Consider the following 11,228-nt stretch of genomic DNA (forward strand, 5'->3'; position numbering starts at 1 on the left):
AAAATCACGGAAAGGGAGGCCGGGGTGGCTCATTCGGTTCAGTATCTGCCTTTAGCTCAGGTCGTCATCCTGGAGTCCTGGGTCCTGGGATCGAGTCCTGCATTGCGTCCCCTGCTCAGTGGGGAGTCTGCTTCTCCCTCGGCCCCTCCCCCTGCTCATGCTCTCTAATATTAAATTAAAATAAAAGGCACAGAGAGATGCAGTCACTTTGGCAGCACCTCTACTCACACTGGAATGACACAGAGATTAAGCATGGCCCCTGCACAAGGAGAACACACAAATTCGTGAAGCATTCCTAATTTTTTTAGAAAGACCCCACTCGACAGGAGTAGCTTACGCACCATATGGAGACATGCACCAGAGCAACGGAGGTGGAAGTGGGCTGGAAGTCCAGAGGTAAAGGTTTGTTCAGGCTCTTCTGTTTACTGGCTGAGGCGCTTTAGGCAAAAACAACCCACCGTCAAATGAGACACCCCTGTGAGCACGGTGTTGGGACTGTCCACCCCCCCAGCCCCCGTTCTGTGGGTGAAGACGTTGAGGCTCAGGATCCAAAAATCCAGAATCATGAACATTGCAGTCTAGGCTTAGATTCGGCAGTGACCTACCTTTCCAATCATCTCCCCCCTCGCCTGGGCCTTTGGCTAGCCAAGACGACTGCTGGCTCTCGGGACGCCCGAGGCACCGCTCTGGCCCATGCAGCTCGGCTCTGCTGGCTCTGCAATGCCTTTCTCCCACTTCCTCCAGCTCTACCTCGAGTTCTGCTCCTCCTCCTGGAGGACTTCCCTGAATCCTCCCCAGCCAAAGCATAAGTAATTATATACAATCCACTTCCCCTGGGCCTCCGGGGCACTCAGAGGTTGTGTTTCACCTGTGCTCTACTTTCTCCCGTATCCCCGCATGCCACCAGCCGTCACAAGGCTTCAGAGAGAAGGTGTGATATCATATGGTAAGCAACCTGTGTGCAGAGTCCCCTCCCCAGCCCCCAACTTGCCCTCCGGAGGCTCAGCCCTAGGATAGGTCCTGGGGTGAATGGCTGGGCTTCTTCAAAGTTCCAGCTTTAAGGAACTCAGCTGAGTTCATCCCGGCCTAGCTAAACTCACACCTGAAGACTGCGCCTGACAGACTCACCAATTCTCTACCGGACCCGCTGCACAGGGAACAAAGCTCCCCTTTGCCTTGCGGCCCCTCCACAGGGCTCCTCTCTTCCCCGGGCATGCCCCGCGTCTCTTGGCTGCGTCCTTGGGTCACTTGGGATCTCGGCCCAGGGACTCTTAATGAGTCAAGCAGCCTCACGCACCCTGGGGGAGGGGATCCAGGTGCCAACTCTGCTGCCTAGGTTTGGGGGACGCCGGCATCCCCTGGGGTGGGAAGAAATGCCGTAAGGGAGCAGCACCTGCATTTGGCTAATCCAAATCAGTACTGGTATTACCTTCCTAAAAACATCAGAGCCCAGAGCGGCCTTCTAGACATTCTGATCAAGGGAGGAAACAGCCTTAGAGAAGTGTGGCTTGCCCAAGGACAAGGCAGTGTGAGCCCTGGACAGGACCCGAGACACCCAACTCCACCCTGAAGCACTTTCTCCCACCAAGCCATAGATTTGTCACTGTCATTCTGCTAAAAACACAGGTGAGAGAGCGCAGGGCCACATTTTTCAGAAACTTCATTTTGCAGCTAAGCCAAGACGGGCTTCCGATTTCTTATCCTGTCTACCTTTGTGAATGCAACACTTGGGAAATCAAGGCTTGCTGCCCCCAGCCATCCCCACCTTGGTGCAATTTCCTTAGCAGAACATGAGTGGCGTGCATCCGCACATTTCAAACTCCCTAGCAAAACGTGTCACAGGAGGGGACAAAATGAGAACTCTCTCCCAGGTAGTTCGATGCGATGTGCCTGGATCTGCTTTCCGTCAGAGCTTGCCATATTTCCCTGGGAACATTCAAGTAAGGAAGAGCTACCATTTAAATGATGAAAAAAATGTTTATATGTAACACTGTGGTTTTTTTTTTTTTTTTCAAAATAAGAGATTATACTGTCTCCTTCTCATGCCCACCCTGGGAACCTCTGCATCTGTGTAGGGAGAGATCTAGTATGGTAAGAAGAGATTATTATCTTTGCTTCACAGACAAGGAAACTGAGGCTCAGAGCAGCTCAGAATCAGTCGTCCATGAAGTTGTTGTGAAATACAGGCGCTGTGCTAGGTTCCGGAAGTACAATGGTGGGCAAGACAGATGCAGTCCTCACCCTCAGAGTGCTTCCGGCCTAGGAGAGAGACTGTCGATAACTTCGGTGAAACTGAACGTTAACAGAATGTGTCACCCCAAAATAAGCCACTTCGGCGTAAGAACTGTTTTGAACTGAATGCAACCAAGAAACAGACTACAGAAAAAGCTCTCTACCCTCCCCATTTGCCTAAAAGCAGGGCACAGGTTTCCCACTGTGAAGGGATCCCCCTCCCCTCTCTTGTACCTGGAAGGGCAGAAGGATGGAATCACTGGAGAGGACTCTAGACTCATCAGTCCCAAGATGGCACCAAGAGGAAGTGACATAACAAAACTTCCTGAACATTCATCTGCCATTACATTTACCTTCCCACATGTACCAGCCCGAGCAGCTCAAAAGCCTTTTTAAAATGTCTTTCACTTCTCTACGTATTTGTTGTCTTTTGTAGAAGGCTTTGGGTCTGACCATGTCTTTTGGGTCTCATTTCATGTCTATGAGGCCCTCCATATGCATGTGAAATCAACCTTTGCCCCGTTTATCCGTCCTTTGGCAGTTGAATTTCCGGGGCCTCAGTCACAGAACCTGAAAGGGTAGAGGAAACAGTGTTCCTCCCCTATATCATCTTCTGGCACTTAGCCCCGTGTCCTTTCTGCTTCATGATGCTGACACCACACTCCCAAGTCAGCAGTGAAGGAGAATTCCCAGGTGAGCTCAGCTCTCAGTCGTTGGCTGCACCTTTCACCTGACCTTGTCACCATTCTGGCTGCTTCCCTAAAGCATGCTGTATTTTGAGGCGAGTCTGGAGATCTTAATCTTCATGGTCCACATTTCTTGAGTTCCTCAGCGGTATCTTTCAGGGTTGGTAGCCCAGAGCAAGCTGCCCACAGCTCACCTATGTTGTAATGATATGGCTCAGTCAAAGCCAGAAGCCAGACAGAGCATCAAAGAGTTTTCTGCTTAATAATACACTTAGTCATGCAAACCATGGCAGGCTTTGATGGTTTCTGAGAAACATCCAGCATTTCTAAGGAAGCTATCATTTAAAGTCAGCCTTGTGACCTCTGGTCATCCAAGCACCTTTCCACATCCAAAGCCCAGAATTCTTTAGTCAGCCCACAGTGAGGGGTCTGTCTCATGCTTGAACCCCAGCAGCTTTTGCTTCCACGGAACCAGCAAAATCCAGCAGGAGAAACCAAACCTATTCTGAGGAAACAGGCTGATGGAGGCAGAATGACAACTGATATGCAACGGTTCATGTATGTTGTGCATTTGCGACTTTGGGGACACCATGGAATTTTAAAATTCTATTCTGAAGTTTTGCAGAGGGGGCTTTGTGAGGCCCTAATGCCGGAGCCTCAGTAAATGTCACTGGATGGTGTCAGCGCCTGGTCCCAGCCCCTCAGTCCCTAAGCACTATGTGACAGGTATAAATCAGGGATGACTTCAGCTCACCTGCTTGGGTGTCAGAGGTAGTCGGTCCCTTTAGCAGTCTGCCCCACCTGCTATGTGGCAGTCCATCTTCCTTCTGCTCCCTGAGCCAAGGAACTCCTAAGGTGGGTCAGAAGCTGAATGACAGTGAACTTGGATCCTTCGCCGGCCAGGATACAGGCATGTTCGAAACAGCTGAGAGACTTGAGGAGGGCAGGGAGGCTTACTGTAAGCGAGGCTGCAGGGAAGAACGGCGGAGACCCTAGGCGGCCAATCAAGGCCAGACTCAGCACCAAGTCTTGTGTCCTGGGAGAAACTACGGTCGGAGGGCAGCGCAGCACCCTTCCAGCCCAGAATGCGCATCTCCAGTGCGGTCCCCCTGTGAGCTGCTGTGTGCGAGGATAGGGACTCCCCTATGGGCGGAGAGATGGCAGAAGCCCAGGGCAGGTGTGAGGGTCCCTAAGAGCCCATCAATGCCCCACACCCTAAAGGTGTCAGAGGTTGATGGCACTGTTGTCAGGCGCTCGCTCACGGGCCCGTGAAGGATGGCAGAGATGTGGACCAAGGCCAGTGGCAGAGCAGCCCGGGGAACCAGGTCAGTGTGAGTGGGTGATGCACAGGGCAGAGTGGCGGCCAGAGGAAGGTGCCAGGAGCTGCCAGCTGTGGCTCGACTGTCCTGCAGCTGCCCCCTCCCACCCCCCCGTAGGAAGAGGGACTGCCACACAGCAGGTCGGCACACGCAGGACAAATGGACCCCCAAGAAGGTGAGCCTAAGACCTCCCTGGGGGGGATGCCTGTCACACAGCGCTTAAGGACCCCCAGAACATGGAGAAAAAGGAATTGCGCTCCGGACTGCACTTCCAGTGGGAACCCATATGGACCGGGAGCTGCTGAGGGCTGAGTTTGCCCAAGTTCTTAGGACCTAGGTGCTACTTATTGCAAAATGAGCCACGGCTTTAATGACAGTTTTTAGGGAGATTCAAAAAACAGACAATAAAAACCACGATTACATTAAATATATACATAAATCGACGCATCCTGATTTCAGAAATACTAGAATATGGTTAAAAATATACAACTTTTTATAGAATTGAGGGGACTCTGTCCCCTTAACACGGTGACGTTTATACTCACAAAGGGATGTGTTTCGGTTACACCACAGTGTCACGGGAGCCGAGCCCTGCCATGTGGGTTTCAGCACAGCTTTCACAATTTGGGGAAGGCCTCGGTTTGTTCGGGGCCTCGTGACCGCCTCTCAGGGCCCTTCTGCAGAGCTCCATGCCACTCTGACCCTGAACTTTCCAGTTCAGGAATATCAGGAAGCCCCAGGAATGGTACCCACATGTCACTCTTTTCTTGGCAAAGTTTCACTGAAGCGGCCTTTATTATAGTGAATTTAGCTTATTATTACAGGAATCATGTGGCATATCCTTTCTGAATTTAAAGAAGTCTTCAAGGAAGTAAACATGCATCCCATCATTTGTATTTCCCTGGTAACAGTTTTTTGTGGGGAGGGTCAAAATTAAGTTGGTTTATCTTTTTTCTATTTCAAATGAGTTACGTGGGCCTTGTGGAGCATTTGGACTTTTCCTGGTGTGGTGTTTCTTGACCGATGGGGAATGAATTTTCCCTTCCTAAGACTTCCCCTGCAAGCTCCCTTCCTAAGCCTTCCCCTGCAAGCCCCCTTCTCAGTGGCAACTGTTGGGAGCCCCTGGTCTCCTTACTCCATTAGCCGGTACCCCCTTCTGCCCCCGGTTTTGGGGCATCGCCAAGCTTTGAGAGACTAAGGCAAATACTCTAAGTGGTTGAGAGCACAGGCTCGGGAACAGAACTGCCTGGGTTCAAATCCCAGCTCCCCCAAGTGATCCACTAAATGCCCCTGGAGAAGTTACCTCTGTCTGAGCCACGGCTTGTCACTTAGGATCCTGAGTGATGACAATAGCACCCACTTCGTAGTGTTGCTGTGTATCTTCAATGGGTAAATGAAGACACAGCCCTTAAAACAGTACCTGGGACAGAGTAAGTGCTCAATAACTGTGAACTACGAACTCTAAAACGAGCAAAGCCAAAATGATGGACCCCGGTTTGAGGTGGACTCATAAAGAATGCACCAGTCCTGGGGTGCCTGGGTGGCTCAGTCGTTAAGCGTCTGCCTTCAGCTCAAGGCGTGATCCTGGAGTCCTGGGATCGAGCCCCGCATCGGGCTCCTCTGCTAGGAGCCTGCTTCTTCCTCTCCCACTCCCCCTGCTTGTGTTCCCTCTCTCCCTAGCTGTCTCTTTCTCTCTGTTGAATAAATAAATAAATAAAATCTTAAAAAACCAAAAAAACCACACCAGTCCTAGAATATTCCATCATCCTGCCAAACTAGACGTCCTGCTGTTCAAGTGTCCTGGGCCAAATCACTGTCTCACAAAGGCCCCTGCTAGAATGCAGACACAAACTTGTAGGAGGGTAACTTAAGACCCATTAGCTGAGTCAGAGAGTGTATCTCAGAAGTGAGGTCTTGTGAGAAGGTTCTTGACCACTAGAGGACACACTCAGACTGGAGCCAAGGGACTGGGTAAAAGTTTTGTGCTTATGAAAAGGGGGATTAGAAATCCATTTTAAAGGAAACATATTCACATGGTTCAAAAAACCCAGAGGAATAAAGGTACACAGTAAAAAGGCTACCTTTCATCCAGCGTGTTGATTTTATACTTACATAGTGCAATCCAATTCCCACTAACACCTCCGTCATGTCCCATACTTCTTTTTTGTGGTGAGAGCATTTACGATCTAATCTCTTAGAGACTTTTAAGTGTATGATGCAGTGTTGAAACTACAATGACAATGTAGTACATGAGATCCCCAGAACTTATTCATCTTCTAATTCCACATTTGTACTCTTTGATCGACATCTTCCCAATCCACGGACTCACCCCCGCCCCCCCCCCCCCCCCCCCCCCGCCCCCACTGCCAGGGCTTATGCTCTTAACCAACCGTTACTCTGTACTCTACCCGGGTAGCCTTGTAAATTACTTAACGTCTTGGAGTTCAGTTTTCTTCTTTGTGAAGTGAAGACAGTGAAAACAGTATACATCATCGTTTTGAGGATTAAATAAGATTATGTACAGAAAGCATCTGGCATGATGTCTGGCACGTCCTAACCCTCTCAATAAAAAGTACCGGGCTACTGGACATTTTTTCCCAGGCTTCATGAAAAACTTTCTGCATCTCAGAATGGAGTTTCAACAGCTTGTACACTTCAGCTCCTCCAAGGGATGTTCTCCATCTCCCTTATAACCAGAGCAAAAGCAAATGGGTCCGAGGAGGTGGGAAAAGGACAGTCCCTGGAAGATCCGGCTAGGGTATAGGAAGAGCGTCAGCTGATAGGAAACTAGATGCAAACTCTTTGCTGCCCCTGCTGTATGCACTAGAGGACAACCACTGGCATGAAGTTACAGAGGCTCCCAGAACTTTATACCTCACCCTGCATCAGCTCCACGAACCCTGGGTCTCCAGACTACTGTCCAATTGTTGCATTTTATTTTATAACAAAAGAAATGTAAGTTCTCTGTATCAGATTAAAAAAGAAAAGAACCTCCCCACCCGCCCCCAAAGCCAAGGATGCTTAGATTTCCACAGCATTTTTTTTTTCTTAGCAGGGCACAAAGTAACTAGGGAAGGAAACACGTAGGATAGGTTTCTCCTCTCCTGGTCAAGGAAATACTGTTCTGGACATGGCCAGAATATGTAAATATTTTCTGGAGAGAATAAACCACTGAAAACCACTGAAATCACCCTGGGTCAGAGGCCTTCTCCTCTCCTCCAAGAACAATACTCCACTTTTGAGGGAAGGATTCTGATCAGAAGCCGGACAATTACTCTATTTTGAACGTCAGAACGAAGTCTGGGAGTTGGTTCTGGTTTTATAAAGCATCCCATCCTTTTTTCCTCAATCACCACACACTGTTAGTAATCATCCTCTTCCCCAACTTTCCCCTCACCCCACTTTTGAATGGTCTTTGTCTGGCACTCATCCTGTGAGCTTAAAAGGACCCACCTGGCCATCAAGTCATCCCCACCCTCCAACAAAGCCCTGATGTCCTTCCAGTAGGGGCTGGTTGACAAAAGAAAAGCAATGGCTGTTAGTCAAGGCCACATACAGGCTGGCGACACCCACACTGACTGCCCTCACTGCCATTCACTCCGCTCACCTGGCCAGGGATATCTCCTCACTCGCATCTCTGAGCTCACTCCTCTCCAGTTACTCAGTTCCTGATTACATCTTATCTATGAATGAACAGGAAAGCACTCCCCAAATGGGGGCCACTTCGTACCTTCAGAACCAGCTAATAGATCGGCAGTAAGAAGGTACAGAGTAGAAACACAGCTGTTAGCACTCATGTCATAAACACCAATACTACCAATCATATATGATGAACAGAAGTCAATCAAAAGCACTAGTGACAAACTTGTATTAAGCTCATGTAGTTCCTTTTTTTTTTTTTAAGATTTAATTATTTATTTGAGAGAGACAGGGAGGACCAATCCCAGGACCCTGAGATCATGACACTTAACCAACTGAGCCACCATACCACTCATGTAGTGATATTTGTTATTCTTCATTTTCCAATCAAAAAGACATTCGTATATGGTAAATACATATATAACATATTATATATAACATTATATTATGTACATATTATATGTAACACAATATATTACATATATTATATACATATACACACATACATATATATTACATATATGTAACATATATATTACATATATTATTAACATATATATTACATATATTATATACATATATACACACATACACACATATATATGTATATATAAAAATAGTATACAACAGTACAAGCAAAGAATTTATAAGAAAAGTCCTGCCCCTCCTCCAAGTTTCCCTAAGAGGCAACCACTTTAAATCAGGTTTTGGTTTTTCTGAGGTCACCCTCAGAAATTCTAAATCCTATTCTTATCCAGTGTGGAAATCTATGGATTCCCCAGAATGAACTTAGCTCAGAGGCATGGCCACTCCTCTCCCTTCCTCTTCATGATCTTTCTGTCATATGTTGTTATAGGAATTATCTTCAATGCTTCTAGTAAACAGCTTGGAAGCTTGAAATAACACTTTAAACCACCGTGTATTTATTATCGCTCATCAATGTTCGTCAGCATCTGGTGATGCCCTTCCACACAAGGCTATAAGGAGCCCACCCAAATTCTCCACTTTTTCCCCCTTCACCATCTGTAAACTACACCTTTACCTTTGCAAAAGTTATGTTCTGTGCTGTAACTTTTATGAGGTCTTCTGTATTTTGTCTGTCTTGGAACTCAGGGACTACTGTTTACGGTAGTGGGTCTATGTAAATAGCTCACTGCAGGACCACATAGTGGGCTAGGGTTATCTTTCCTTATCTGTGGGTTTAAGTTACTAGCATAAAGATCAAATAATACCAGATTTACTTTAGACATTGGCCCCCCAAAAGGCAAATATGAGACGGGTTTTATTCTGGGGAACAAGTACCCTACTAAAAGCCTGAGTACTTTCCAGGACACTGAATTGAGTTTCTTTTGAGGCAAGTCTTAATTTAATGCTTATTTTTAGTTTTTTATTCCCTGGGATCCATGTTTGGACAAATGCCTGCTGGGAGAGGGCAGCTGATCTGTAGAAAGAGGAGTTCAAGTGTTGGTCCCATTTTTGGAGCCCCACCCTTCCCATTCCTGCTCTTCAGCTTGGTGACAAGCAGCCCACAGCCGTTCCAGAGGGCCACGTCTACTGCACCAGCACACCTCCTCATTACAGGTTGATACACCCTCCACCTACTTCCCATCTCTCAGAAATGCGACGACCTTTCCTATGCACTTATGATCTCCCTTACATTCTCTTGGCTTAGGAGCTCATTCTTTTCCTGTTCTTCATCATTGACCTTGCGGAAGATCTCAAGAAGAGGTGGCAAAGGCATAAATTTGGTCTGCCACCCTGACCTAAATGATAACTGAGTCTGTTTTTATACAAAACAAAGGCAGTAGAACGAGTTCTTACTCTGGACACTTTGTTCTTATTGTATGTTTATCAAAGTCAGAATAATTGTCTTGATCATTGATTTTGATCAGCCTTTGACATTTCTTTACATTTGAATCATCCTAAGTCATTTCTAGGAGCTCGGTATTAAGCCAGGCGATAGGAGGATTACGAATTACATACATGAAGCATGACGGTATTGAAAGTAAAATTTGTGCTATAGTAACTGATAACATCTATGTTTCCACCTTATTTGCCTTGTACATTTTTCTATTTGTATTTTATCTTGACCTCAACAGATTTGGATTCCTCTGATCAAGTATTAGATCTTTAACTTTCTCTAGGCCCAAGCACGGTTCTTGCAATCAGTCAATGCTCAGTAAACATAGCGATCCAATTCTGCCTGGCCCAGGAGCCAGGGCAAATACGTGAATAGGTGCTCAATGAAGAACTGTGGAATACAACACCCAACTAAAAAGTTTCAAAAAGAGAAGGAAAAAAAGAAAATTACCTTGTTTTCTTTTCTTTTTTCTTTTCTTTTCTTTCCTTCCTTCCTTCTTTCCTTTTTCTTTCTTTCTTTCTTTTCTTTCTTTCTTTAAGTAGGCTCCATGTCCAGCATGGGGTTTAAGTTCACAACCTGAGATCAGGAGCTGCGTGCTCTATGGACTAAGCCAGCCAAGTTCCCACCAAAATTATTATGTTTTTAAATACAAGAAATTGCCCCCCAAAATAACTCAGTAAGTGCCTGGTATGACAAATAAAAAATAAAAAGACCCACATCAAAGCTCATTATCATGATATCTCAGATAATCAGAAATAACAAAAAAATATCTTAAAAGCTTCTAAAAAGTAGGCCACATTCAAAAGACCAGAAATCAAAACACCACCCCATGGCTCTCAAAAGCAACACCAAAAGCTAAAAGACAAATGGAGGAATAACTTCAAATTTTTGAGTGAAAATCACTTCCAACCTATACTTCTACTCTCAGCTAAAACCTCAATTAAATATGCAAACAGAATTAAGACATTTTCAAATGTACAAGAGTTCAGAAGTCACCTCCCATCCATCTTTCCACAGGAAACAAGTGAAGTGTGTGCTCCACCAAATGAGAACTATACCAAAAATGAGAAAGAGGGGAATCTGCAGAGGGGAGGAGGAGGAGGGTCCAAAGATGATGGTGAGGAGAAACGGTATGACAGCAGGGTATCAGGATTACTGAGCAGTCTGTCCACAGCTGAGGAGAGATGGAAGGTTCTAGGAGGACTGTCTTTAATCAAACTATGAGTTATGGGGTGCATGGGTGGCTCAGTTGGTTAAGCGTCTGCCTTTGGCTCAGGTCATGATCTCAGGGTCCTGGGATGGAGCCCCGCATTGGGCTCCCTGCTCAGCAGGGAACCTGCTTCTCCCTCTCCCTCTGCCTGCCTCTCCCCCTGCTTGTGTCGCTCTCAAATAAATAAAATCTCAAAGAAAACGAAAACTATGAGTTACTATAAAGGAAAGGACTTGTATAGCTTGGACAGTGGTTAAGGATAAACTATCATCAGTAACACA

At 46.5% G+C, this 11,228-nt stretch overlaps 1 non-coding gene across 1 annotated transcript; it reads left to right on the forward strand.

Annotated features, from left to right (window-relative positions):
• Positions 1 to 202: 202 nt before the first annotated feature.
• LOC117797197 lies at positions 203 to 304 on the forward strand. The gene has a single exon (XR_004622115.1). It is a non-coding gene; the product is annotated as a U6 spliceosomal RNA (small nuclear RNA).
• The last annotated feature ends 10,924 nt before the right edge of the window (positions 305 to 11,228 follow it).

Source organism: Ailuropoda melanoleuca, chromosome 19 (genome assembly GCF_002007445.2).
Source record: "Ailuropoda melanoleuca isolate Jingjing chromosome 19, ASM200744v2, whole genome shotgun sequence".
Taxonomy (NCBI): Eukaryota; Metazoa; Chordata; class Mammalia; order Carnivora; family Ursidae; genus Ailuropoda; species Ailuropoda melanoleuca.